Source organism: Lontra canadensis, unplaced genomic scaffold (genome assembly GCF_010015895.1).
Source record: "Lontra canadensis isolate GAN:19392208 unplaced genomic scaffold, GSC_riverotter_1.0 scaffold79, whole genome shotgun sequence".
NCBI classification, from domain to species: Eukaryota; Metazoa; Chordata; class Mammalia; order Carnivora; family Mustelidae; genus Lontra; species Lontra canadensis.
The window spans coordinates 928,882-941,896 of record NW_022631073.1 but is presented as its reverse complement, the minus strand read 5'-3'; the positions used below and the strand labels follow the sequence as shown (position 1 = coordinate 941,896).

The window sequence follows — 13,015 nt, the reverse complement described above, 5'->3', positions numbered from 1 at the left end:
CAGGGTCCCAGAGCGAGGCGCACTCAGGCATCCGGTGTGCGGTGGGACCCCGCGTCGGCAGTTACAGCGCTATGGGGGTCTCAGAGATGCCCTGCGGGCCCCTCTATTATTAAAACTTCAACTCACAAAGACCGACTCCAGCCACCCAAACCCGAGTCCAGGGGGCCCCGCACCCATGCGGAGCCGTCAAGGTGGCCTTGTGCTGGGTGGACGGACAGGAATGTGGCACCGATCCTGCCCTTCCCTGGGAACGGCGCGCCGGTGCTGGCTGGTGCTGGTGCGGGGCTGCAGGTGGGGACGAAGAAGCGGCAAAAACATTCTCCCGAGAGACGCTGCCTCTGCCCTCGCTGCGGAGAGACTGTCCCTGGGGAAGGTCCGCCTGTGACACTCACAATGACTTCCCAGCTGGGTGAGGGGCGCCCTGGGGACAGCGGGTGGTGAGCCCAAACAGGTGTACCAGACCGTTGCCCGTCCCCACGTTCCCGGGGCCGCTCCAGGGGCTCATCAAGTGCAGGTCTGGCCAGGAGGCAGCCCCATCCCGCCGGACCCACAACAGTGCCCACCACTGCCAGCAGAGGGCACCCTGCACGCATGTGTTGGGGCCCTGCATGCCCAGGACCCACCCAGTACCCGGCTCTACTGTGACCCCACCCGTTTCACAAGGCCTGGAGACTGCCCCAGACACCACAGCACAAACATTGCCCCAGAGAAACCCTCCAGCTACAAACCTGCAGAGCCACCGCAGAAGACTTCAAAGTTTAAAGAACAAAATGAGTGTCCCCCTCCACCCCCCAAATAGAGACACCAGACACCCCTCATCCTCCGGGGAGTTCTTCCCAGGTGGTCCCCCCAAAAGGCAGCTGCTGTTTCCCCACATTTCTCACCTTCTTTACCTGTACCCCGATTTTACTAGGGCCCTTGTGAGCACCCGAACACTGCCAAACTCTCCCCAAGAATCCTGCGGTGACACCTTGCTGGGCATGTGTGTGAGCTGCCATGTCCCCATCAGCAGCAGCAGCAGCATCTCCATCACCTTCATCATCTCCATCATCGTCATCTCTATCATCTCCATCACCATCACCATCATCTCCATCTTCATCATCTCTCCATCATCTCCATCATCATCTCCATCATCATTCCATCATCATCATCTCTATCATCTCCATCTTCATCATCTCCATCATCATCTCCATCACTGTCTCCATCTTCACCATCCTCTCCACCATCTTCATCTCTATCTTTGCCATTGTTGTCCCTCTTCATGGAGTCTGAAACCCAAGCTGTGCCTCGGTAGGCAGCGAGAGTTTTTAGGAAGCACAGTGGGCTTCTCCTCCCTGATTTGGAAATAACTGGGTTCCTAGCTCTGAGCCCAGGAGGTTTTGACTGCTATGGGGCACCCCAGGAAGTGGTGCAGTGACCTTTGACCCCAGCCAGGGTCCCCATGTGACTGTGACCACAGACAGTCCCCTCCTGTAAGGCCGTCGGGCCTCTGAGGTTCTCCCAGGCTGACCATCCATATCTCTGACCAGTATGAGGACAGGAAGTCCAGGAGCCATGGCCGGAGCTCCCAGGGTCAGGGCTGTTGGGGGCTGCACCATGGCTCCCGTGGGCATCTCACTTGGCGGTCCTTGTGGCTGGAATTAGAACCACATAGGGACTTTCTGTCTGTACAAGCCCCGGACTGAGTGTGGACATGCAGTGGCCACAGGTGCTTTTGTGTGTCATCTCATGTGTGTACACGTGCATGCAGGCTCTTCTCTCAAGCAGGACTCTGGCCTCCCAGAGGGAGGGTTTATGAATTTCTTGTGGCCACTGTAACAAATGACCACAGATTTTTGGCTTAAAAACATATAAATTTACCATCTCACAGCTCTGAAGTTCAGAAGCCTGAAATAGGCCAAGTGCGGGTGTGGGCGGGGGGTTTCTCTGGGGAAGGATGGGTGCCCTTGCCCCTCCCAGGGTCCCGAGGTGCCTGCGCTCCTTGGCTCGTGGCCCCTCCCTCCATCTTCAAGCCAGTAGGGGCTTCCCTCTGCCGTTGGGACTCTCCTGCCCCCCGCCGCCCTGCAAGGACCCTCGAGATGACACGGAGTCTGCTCACCACGGACGCCTTCCCTGTCCCAACACAGGCCATTTATCAGCCTTTATCCCACTGTAACCTGAGTCCCCATGGCCGGGCAGGGCGACACACTCACAGATCCTGGGGGCTGGACATGGACATCTGGGGGCTTTTATGTCCGCACCGTGCAGGGCCTCCTCCTGGGCAGCCGGGCCACGTGCCCCGAGTGGAGGCAGGTGCCCCGTGCAGCACTCAGCCCCCAATGGGGGCAGCTGGGCGGCTGGGAACAGGCTTGGGGCCAAACCTTCTTGTCAGGCGGGAAGAGCATTCTCCGAGGTCTGTGATGGCCTGACTTAGCCCCAGCTCCTCTCTCACGGCCCGCAGCGGAGCTGGGTCCCTCTCCTGTAGGTCCCTCTCCTTGCCAGGCCCCCTCCCCCAGAGTGGAGGACTTCCTGGAGGAATGAGGGCTGCACAGAATGGACAAGGGACAGGGCACCCCAGCACGAGAGGCCCGGCTTGGTGGTTTGGGCCCTGGTTCAGACTGTTCAGATGTCCCGTGAGGGACAGTGAGGAAGGGCTCCTGTTTGCTTTGTGGTTCAGGAAAACCGTAACAGTTAAGCTCAGCCCAGCGATGGGTCATCCACGATGCTGGCCATGTCTGCCTGGCAGCCTCAGGGAGAACGGGACGCAGGGTGACAGCCACCTATGAGCCTGTCCTGGGCCCGACCCGGCCTTGCTGGGGAGGGGAGCAGGCACCGCCATTCCCCTCCCATCTCCCCCATCCCCCTTGAACCTGGGGGGCAGCCTCAGGTCAGGTGGCCACCAGTTGACTGTCACACTGTCTGGGCGGGCTCCCCTTTCCCCAGGGTCAGAGAAGGACCCTCCTGTCTTCCTCTTCAGCCTGAACCTGACCGGAGTTAGGGTTAGGGTTAGGGCTGGACCCAAGGGGTCAGGGGGCGTGGGGGCACACCCAGGAAATGGCCTCTGCCCTCTCCAGCCAGCCCTGCCTGTCCCTCTCCCGTTCTGAGCCCCTGTGTGTCTCCTCCACCGCAGCCCCTGCCCTACAGCTCAGGCCTCACCTCCTCGCTGAAGCATCTCCCTGTTGCTCCCATCAGGGCCCCAGGCCTCTCTCCCCGCCTGCTCTGGGGTCCCTCTGCTCCATGTCCCAGCACCCCCTTTGCTACTCACATGGGGATGCGCGGCTGAGGGAATGAATGAAGGAGTGAATGGGCATCATGTGCGGGGGGGGGGGCTCCCCGGCCTGGCCAATGGGCACTTGGGGCCCAGAGACCATGTCACCCTGCAGGGGACAGGTTTGGGGAAGGGCTGTCTGCACACAGGAACATCTCCAGGCTGGTGGCTTTGGCCTGGAGCCTTCTTAGAAGTGTTGTCTCTTGCCGTTGAAGGGAGGCTGTGTGTGTCCCGGCCTCCTGGGCGGGGGTCCGGGCAGCAGAGACCAGGAGCCCTCCCAGGAATGTCACCTGGATGCACTGGTCTGCACGGCCTAGAGCAGGGGCACCCGTGGGTTCCCTGGGACAGGGTGCGCCCCGGGAGGCCCAGCCTGCCTGCCCCATCACCAGGCCCCTGCTGCCGTCCGCCGCCGGCCCTTGTGGGCTCCTCCTCCTCCTGCTGCGGGTAAATCGGGTTACGGCTGCTGGAGGGAGGAGGAGCTCCTAAAACCAGGCCAGACGGCAGGGCATCCCCGGGGGGAGTGGACTCATTAGTCGTTTCTAAATTAGACCGAGGGATGGGAGCACTTGGCGGGGTCCTGGGAACCCACGGAGTCCCACTCCAGCCCACACAGGGAGGCCACTGCCACCTTGGAAATTGATGGTGGCCGTGTGGGGACAGAGCCGATGGGGGAGGGGGAGGCAGAGGAAGACAGGGCTGCGGAGATGCGGGCCGGGCGGGAGAGGCTGCCCTGGGCCCGGCTCCCCAGTGATACAGCCGAGTGCCCTGACAAGACCCTCAGGCCAGCGGCGAAGCTGACGGAAGCCCACAGATGCGCCCCGCGCCCCTTCCAAGCACGGTGGCCATCGGGACCTACGGCAGAGCCCAGACCTTCATCTGGGAACTCGCTCGCCGGAAGGAAGCCAGCAGGAAGCCGACTGTGTCTGCGACCTCTCCAGGCCCCTCTGGGAACAGTGGCTCAGGAAGCCACGGCCGATGGGCGGTCCCTGCTCCCATCGCGGAAACGGGGCAAGATGGCATCCCCTGCGTCCTCGCAGCCGGCCAGAGCAAGGACTCGCACTGCGGAGGACCCCGAGGCCCCTTCACCGCCTCCTGCTCCCCCGGCAGACCTTGGCAGGTTCTGGAAATGTCTGGGAGAGGAGAGCCTGACTGGGCTCCTGGGCATAAGGCTGAGCCTGGTGGACATGCCCTGGCTGGGACCAGGGGGGACAGCACCCCCGGCCTCCATTCCATGGCTTGGGGCTGTTCCAGGCCTGCTCTTAAAGAGTGAGGGGCAGGTGGGGGCAGACAGAGCGGCAGCCAGACCGGTCCAGGGGGAGGATGGTCGCCTGAGAACGGCCTCCTCAGTCTGCTGGGCACGAAGCCTGGCGTCCGGGCCCAGCTCTCCGTTCACAGACTCGGCAGAGGCCTTGCCCCTTGGGCCTTGGTGTCCTTGCTTATAAACAGGCCCCAAGAAGGACCCTTTCGGCCCTGCACACCACGAGGTTGATGTGTCCACCCACAATGCCCAGGGAGCAGCATGAGAGCACGGGCAGACATCCATGCTCGGGCCACCTTCCCCGTGCCCCCAACAAGACCACCTTCCCACCCCCCTCACCTGTCGGCTCTGGGCCTCTCTCCTCTGATGGACTCTGTGCTCCCTGAGGGGGGTGGTCCTCGGCCCCCAGCACAGCCCAGACAGGAGGCCAGTGGTCAGAGCGAAGCTGGGGAGAGGCCGGCGGTCAGGAAGCAGGCTGCGGGCCTGGCAGGAAGAGGGCTGTCTCCTCGAGAAGCAAGTGGGGGCGCGAGGCTGGGGCCGAGGAGAGGGGATGGGGTCCCAGCAGAGGGTCGCCAGCCCCCCCACTGCCATCTCACACTGTCTCTCCGGGCACTTGTAGGGTGTCCAGACTGCAGATGGGGGACAGAGGTCAAGAGGGCCGGGTCCCATGCCAAGGTCACCCTGCTTTCAACAGCAGGCTGAACTCTGAGGGCCCCCAGTCCCCTGTAGCCAGAGCACCCTGTCTTCCCCTTCTCCCAGCAGGCTTTGCAACACACACCTGGTGGGCGGTCAGCGCTCGGCTGGGCGCCTGTGCCCCCGGCAGGCTAAGCAGGAACCCTGCCCACTCGTCCTGGAAGGGCCACAGGCTCTGCCTTCTGCCAGAGCCTCATGTTTTCTGGCTTGCTGTATCCAAGCCTGGCCCTGGCCCCAGCCTCCCGAGGGGCCAAGCCCAAGGGGAGGCCTTCTTCTCCAGGAACCCTCCGAGCGCTCTGCTGTGCTGTGGGTGTGAGGGCCCGGCCAGTCCAGTGCACTGGGCGGCGTGCCGTGCTGGGCTGGGATGACGGGAAACAGGCCCCGAGGGGGGTTCCTGTCCTTCTGGTCCAGCTGGCTCCTGGGTGTCAGGCCTGTGGACCTCGCTGCTGCAGACAAGCCCTCTCCTGTCCTGGGGCCTGCAGTTTATGGGGACGCCTCCCCGCCCCCCAGAGCTGGAGGAACAGGTGGGCCGGGGTTGTGGCTGGTGGTGGGCACGGGGTCCCCTGCTCCTTCCTGGGCCTCCTGGGGGGCAAGATGGCAGCTCCTCCTTCCCTGAGAGCAGTGCCGTGGCCTGAAGGTAGGAGAGGCAGGGCCGGGCCTGGCTCCCAACAAGCCCATCTGGTTTTCTTCTCTGGCTGGGCTCCAGGGAGCCAGGCCTGTCCCAACCCAACCCGGAAGCTTCCTTCCAGGACACCCCAGGGGCCGGGCTAGGCCCCACCCACCGGCCCTGCGGGAGGAGGAGCTGCGCGCCAAGGGGGAACACTGGGCCCGCTCCTGACCCCTGACACGGAGCCAGGCCGTCGCAGGAGCGGGCGGCCATGGCCCCTGCAGACAGGCCAACACGAGTCCCCCACAGAGGGGGCAGGTCGGAGGTCACGGTCTGCGCTGGGTTCCCCGGCTGCCAGGCTCTGCCCGACGTGGAGCTGCCTGCTTCGGCTCGTGGGCCCGACGTGGACCCTGGCCGGCTTCTGCCTGGGGCCTGGGTCTGGAGGTCCCCCCGGGCTCTGAGCAGGGCTGCCACCGAGACCCTTGGAGGCCCCAGCGCCCAAGAATTCGGGTGCCCCCCACCCACCAGCGTGGCGTAATTCAGAATGAAAACAGCGCTAAACTGGGAAGTACGGGGAAGGAGGTCAAGGTTCTGCTTTCTCCCATAGAGACTCCTTGGATGCCGGTTTGGAAATAACAAATACCAAATCCTCTCTAAATATGTCACTGGAGGCCTGGCCCAGCTGTGGGCAACCCCCAGCGCCCGCCCTTCACTGACTCCTGGCCGCCTGCCGCCTTAATCCGCCGGGAGAAAGGGCGCTGCTGAGAGCTCGGCCGCATGTGCTTCTCTCCGGGAAGCCCGAGACCGCTCCAGGCCCAGTGGCTTCAGGACGCAGCGTCCTCCCAGACTGGAGAGGCAGCCGCGGAAGGTCCCGCCCTATCCTGGCTCGACACTGCGAGGAAGACGCTTTCCTTGAGTGTCCTGCTTGGGCTCAGCCACCCCCCACCCCGAGCCAGACCTGGGCCACCCCCCCACCCACCCTGCCCCAGGAGGGCGAGGGCCAGGCCCCCCAGGAAAGAGGCCAACCTCCCCGGCAAGCAGGAGCAGTACTCGGTTGCGGTCAGCCTCAAGGTCGCACATCCCCCCAGCAGCCCGTCCTGGAGGTGGACGGCAGTCTGCACTGTGCACTCCCCATGCGGGGCCGGTCCCTGGTCCTCCGAGCAGCGTGCAAAGCCCACCTACGGGGTGGGGGCAGGGCCCCGGGCAGTGCCAGGCCTCTTCCGACCAGCCCCTCCTGTTGCATCGGGCGTGCCCGGAGAGGTCAGCCCTGCCTGAGGACACAGGGCCACGGGAAAAACCCAGCCTAGGGAGGCAATGAAAGGCCCTCCCCACCCGGCCACCAGTGGCTGAAGTCCTGTGGTGTCTACCGCTGAGCTGGGGGCTACCTACAGGCATGGACAGTGCAGGGCACCCAGCAGGTGACACCCTGAGTGACAACTGAAGAGGGAGGCCTGGAGATCCAGACCATGGGCAGTCACCACAGTGCCCAGCTCTGGCCACATGCTAATGAAGGAACCATCTGGAAGAAGGAGGGCCGGCCCGGAGGGCAGGAGGGGGTTTGAACCAGACGGTGGTCCACAGGAGGCTTCCAGTGAGGGGGCCCAGCCTGCCGCCTGACCCCATCAGCGCCCTGCCAGCCGGAGTTCAGAGGAGCATGTTGGCAACTGTGAAGGGAGAGACCGAGGCTGGGGTCTCTCAGACCTGCTCCTGTCACCGTGGCCCAGATTCTGCTTCTGGAAATACACTCCCAATTAAATCAGAAAGCCCAGAGAGAAAACGGGGGGTTACACAACACCTCGTTACCAGCGGCTCCCAGGGGCCCAGCGGCCACGCCTGCCCCTGTCACCACCCACTGCACGCCTGGCCCTGGCTTCCCAGGTGACGATGGCCTCCCTGCTGGCTGGAAGGCACAAGGCAGGGCAGGGAGGCCATGGGGCGCCCATGGCCCAGCACTCTCCGTCCTGGGAGGGTGACCTGGGGTAGCCTACGGGCGTCTTGTCTTTAGATGGGGGCATCGCCCCCTCCCAGGGCTGGTGAAGCGATGGCAGGCACAGGTGACTTGCCAGCGGCCCGCTCGGGTTTCCTGGTGGCTCATGCTGAGGGGGCGAGGAGCCAGAGGGGCGGCAGCCACACCAGCTCCATCCCGGCCCCGGGGCGGGGGTGCTCCCTGGGCCTGCTGATCCCCAAGCTGTCCCGTGGCTCCCTCCGACGGCTGGGAAGGGCCGGGTGCACCGGGGGCGGGCAGCCCGGACACAGGCTGAGCTGAGGGCTGGCCGCAGGCTCTGGGCAACAGGACCCTGCTGGACCTGGAGGTGTTTATGGCCCCTTGGCTGGGAGGAGCCCCACCAGGGCCAGCTCTGTGGCTTCAGCGCTGGGCGTCGGCCACACAAACATGCCGTGGGCTCCCCTGGGTTTGCCTTCCCTTCACAGCGGGTGCGGCAAGTGTCAGGGCTGTAGAAGCCCGTCACGCTGCAGACAGCCAGGGCCCCCCTCCCATCTGAGGCCAGAGGGAACCCTGGGGACGCTGTAGCTGCACCCATGCCCCCGGCACCCTGATGCTCACAGCAGGCAGGGTCTCTGTAGCCGTAGATGCGGGTGGAGAGGGGGCCGGGGGCAGGCAGGGCTGCGGTGGGAGAGGCGGGCATGAGCAGGGGCAAGGCAGGCAGGTGTTTCCACGGCGAGGGCGGGGCACCTGTGGGTCTGGGGGTGGCGTGAGCCGTGCTTGCCCGGTTCTCTTCAGCCCTCCTTCCCGTCGGGGCGGGGGGCAGGGAGGTGGAGGGGGAGCTGCGACACTTTGTCCCCGGGGGGGGGGGGGAACCGCTTATTTGTTTAGGAAAATATGTTAACGGCCCCTTCAGGTCTGAAGGGAAAATCCCAGGGCAGAGGCTGAGCCCCGAATCTGAACCAGTGGCTGTGGGGGGGGGTCCCCTTGCAGGAAGAGCTCTGCGCCGGCCTCATGGGGCCTGTGGGGCAGATGGGCCCGGAGCCTGGACAAGGCGGTTTGGTGCGGGGTGAATCCTACCTGGTTTTCGTCTAATTTCTCCGGTGCCCGGAGGCTCTAGGCTGTTCACTCTAGACATTGGATTTATTCTATTGAAACCGGTGGGTCTTCGTCTTGCCCGTGTTCCGCTTGGTGTTGGTTTCGGACTCTCCTTCTGTGGAAGATGTTCGCCTGGTGCGTCCCTCGGCTCCACGAAGACCGCCACACGTGGGAGCGTGGGCCGCGCACCCGCGTCAGCCGTATCGTCCTCTGATGACTCTTCCTGGGGTTTATGCTTAGAAAGTTCTTCTCAGATTCAGAACTGGCACAATACTTACATACCTTTTATTTACAACATGATTTTTTCCTCCTTTTTTTCATACTTCTCCAATCCATCTGGAATTAATTTATATGGATGCTTGGCCAGGGATAGAACTTGATTTTCTTCTCCAAATAATTGACCGATTTTCCCAGCTGTGCTGGCTGGATACTAGGGACACTTAACCGCCACCGTGTTCCTGGTCTGGTCCTGGCGGGGTCAGGGCAAACCCGGGAGGCCCGCGGCTGTGGCCTGTGGGAGTCTGGGCCGAGGGACCCCACGGGGCGCTGTCTGCCGAGAGGCCGCTGCAGGCCGCACCCCAGTCAGAGACACAGCCCGCCCGCAGCAGCTGGCCGGAGAGGGCAGGAGAGAGCGTCCAGCCCCACTCTGCTCCCACCTCTCTCACCTCCTGCCCCTCCTCCCTCTGCCAAACCTCACACAGTGGTGGGGCGCTCAGGGCAGGCGGGTGACCAGAGGCTGTACCCAGTGCGACAAGATGCTGTCAAACTAACAACTTAAAGCAACGGGACCCGAAGTTGGTAGAACCCCATCCCCACATTCTGAGCCAATCCTTCACCGCACGATCGTGGATGAGCGGGAGGGCTGTGGAGGTGGGCCTGCCTTTTCCCCGAGCCCCTGAGGAGAGGACGCCAGGACGGATCTGCTGCAGGGCCTCAGGGCATAACCACAGGACGCGGAAAGCCAGGCAAGTGGGCCCCCGTGTCCAGGCAGGAGGTCGCGGGTCACAGCGGGCCCACGCTTCTGCAGCAAGCCGAGACAGCCAGAGAAAGCACAAAACTCAAGGCACTGAAGGCAGGGGTGTGCCCCAGAGGCATTTCCCCACCAGGGTTCTGGCCGAGCATGTTTGGGCCCAGATGAGAGGCCACTGCTGAGAAGAGAGAAACCCGGGAAACACAGAGTCTTGCTTGGAGTAAAGGCCAGACTGGACCCTGGAGGGCCTCAGACACACCACGGGGTTGCGGAGTTCGGTGGCCACAGGGGAGGCTGGGAGCCAGACTGAGCAGTTCTGAGAGACACAGGGAAATCCCTGGCCGCCCCTCCCTCAGGCAGGGAGCTCTGCAAGCATGCCACAGCCTCTCAAAGCGTTCTCTGGTGGGAGCCAGGAATCAGGAGGCTGGAAAGTCGGCCGGAAAGACAGTCAGGCCCCTCATGGCCTCAGACCAGAGGCACGTAGCCCTGCCTGGGACGGGGTCTCCCTCATGCTGTGAGTCAGTCCAGCTAGCTTCAGCCCTGACCACCAAACGCCTACAAGGTAGGACCAGTGGAAGATAGTCTTATCCGGACCTCACTGGTTTTTTTACCCACAATGTGAAGCCTATAATGGACACTTACCAAAGATGAAAGAGGCAAGAAAGTATGACCCGTAATTAAGGGGAGAACTAGGCAATGGAATTAGACCCAAAGATGATCTGGACATCAGAGTTAGCAGGCAAGGACTTTAAATTACGTTATAGAAAACTGAGGAAAAGATGGAAAATTTTACCAGAGAATTGAAATCTTTTTGTTTTTTTTCAAAACTATAATTTAAATTATAAGGGGTGCCCAGGTGGCTCAGTCGGTTTCAGTTGAGTGTCCCAATTCTTGATCTCAGCTCGGGTCTTGATCTCAGAGTCGTAAGTTCAAGCCCCACATTGGGCTCCACGTTGGGTGTGAAGCCTACTTCAAAAATTATAAAAAGATCACATGGATACTTTATAACCATATATCCAGTGTCTGAAATTAAAAACTCAATCAATGCCCTTAGCAGCAGGACACAGGACTGAGGAACCAGACAACAGATTAATGGAAAATACCCAAACTGAAGCACTGAGAGTAAAGGCAGATAGGGAAAGAAGAAAAAAAAAACATAGAGAAACATGTAAGACATATGGAGCATGCTCAAAAATTCTAATAATTAGAGTTCCAGAGAGAGAGGAGAGAAATGGGGCGGAAGCAGCGTGCAAAAAGATAGTGACGGGGACTTCCTAGGACAGAGGAAGAACGTCAGCCCACAGATTCAAGAAGCTTTGCAAACCTTAGGCAGAAAAATCAAGCTAATGAACAATAAGGCAATTACTAACTCTGGGAAAATATAAAGTTACATAACAAAGGAAATATAATCAAATTACATTTCATGGCTCAGATCCGAATGACATTTACCTAATCTAATAACACATACACTAATTTTGATTTAATAAAAATTGTGATATAGCCCATAAAAAATGGAGGTGGGGGGAGAAATCCATGGGTCTGTTTAATGGTGGAGGCAATGTAAGAGAGTTCTAAAACTTCCAAACTAGGAAGCCAATAGATAATATCTAAAATTGAAAAAAAATCAAGCAATGATAGGAGAAATGTGTTATTTAGAATTTTATGAGATATGAAGAAACTTTTTTAAAAGAACTGAAAGTGCTGTCCTCTGGGGAGCCAAAAATTTCTAGAAGAGGAATGAAGGGACTAGATCATTATGTTATAAACCTTCACAAAAAATTCTGACTTTTAAAATTAAGCATGTACTACTTGGATTAAAATTAAGGTGAATGGATATTAAGTATTATCAAATGCCTTCTGTGGTATTCATTAATAAATTATCATATTTTTCATTAACCTGTAAATACAATAAAACTATTGATATGGCTTAGATTTTATAATTTTAACTGATCATTGTCTTCAAGAGATAAATCCCACGCACTCAATGTATTGTTCATTTGAGATAGTGACTGCATTCAACTTGCTATAATTGTTTTTGGAATTCTTAGCTCTGTGTTTGTAATTGAAACTGTACCATAATTTTTCTTTTTTTCTTTTCTTTTCCTTATTTTATTTTTTTTAGAGACTGAGGTGAAGGGAAGGGGCAGAGAGAGTGGGAGAGAGAGAATCTTAAGCAAGAGCCCGATGTGGGGCTTGATCTCATGACCCCGAGATCATGATTTGAGGTAAAATCAAGAGTCAGACACTTAACAAACTGAGGTACCCAGGCACTCCACCATCGTTTTTCTTTTAATGTTGTCTTTGCCAAATTTCAGTATCAGGGTTAAACTAGATTCATAAAATTAATTTGGAAGATTTTCTTTCTTTCTTTCTTTAAAGATTTTATTTATTTATTTGACAGAGAGATCACAAGCAGGCAGAGAGGCAGGTGGGGCGGGGAGGGGGGGGAAGCAGGCTCCCCGCGGAGCAGAGAGCCCGATGCGGGGCTCGATCCCAGGACCCTGAGACCATGACCTGAGAGGAAGGCAGAGGCTTTAACCCACCGAGCCACCCAGGCGCCCCAGAACAACAAGTGCGCTCCCCGTTGGGGAATCGAACCCTGGTTTCCTGCGTGACAGGCAGGGATACTCACCACTATACTAACGAGGACCTTTTTTTTCTTAAGTTGGCTCCACGCCCCACATGGGGCTTGAACTCATGATCCTGAGATCAAGAGTCACACACTCCGTCCACTGAGCCAGCCAGGCACCCCTGAGAAAATATTCGTATACAGATATATGTTTTTTTCCACATATCTATTTTTTTCATTTATATATATATATTTATATCAATTTTCATCAGTTTTCATCTTGTATGACATTGAGAGTACCTGCTGTTTAGCATTTTGAAATACCCGCCTATAGGCTGTGTTGCTCTGCCACCACCACTTATGGGAGAAATTCTTCTCCTGCAGACTCTCACACTCGTTCCATGCCTGTTCACCTGATAAACTTTTTCAGATTTCCTTGTAAGGCAATTTTGGAAAAGCCCATTTTCTTAGAAAATCAACCCTTTCTTTCAGAGGTCCAGATTCGTTTTAATGCTGTATATTTTTCACTTATAATTTTTATGTTATGTGGGTTTTTTTGTAAGAATTGTCTTTGACACACGATTCTGCTTTATCACAAAACACAATTATTTGGATTCATTCAACATATAAT

General features: G+C 58.5%; 1 non-coding gene and 1 pseudogene across 1 annotated transcript; one reads left to right on the top strand and one right to left on the bottom strand.

Annotated features, from left to right (window-relative positions):
• The first annotated feature begins 4,058 nt into the window (after window positions 1-4,058).
• Window positions 4,059-5,234, top strand: LOC116882001 (annotated as a pseudogene).
• Window positions 5,235-12,392: 7,158 nt separating this feature from the next.
• Window positions 12,393-12,464, bottom strand: TRNAD-GUC. The gene has a single exon. It is a non-coding gene; the product is annotated as a tRNA-Asp (tRNA).
• Window positions 12,465-13,015: the final 551 nt, after the last annotated feature.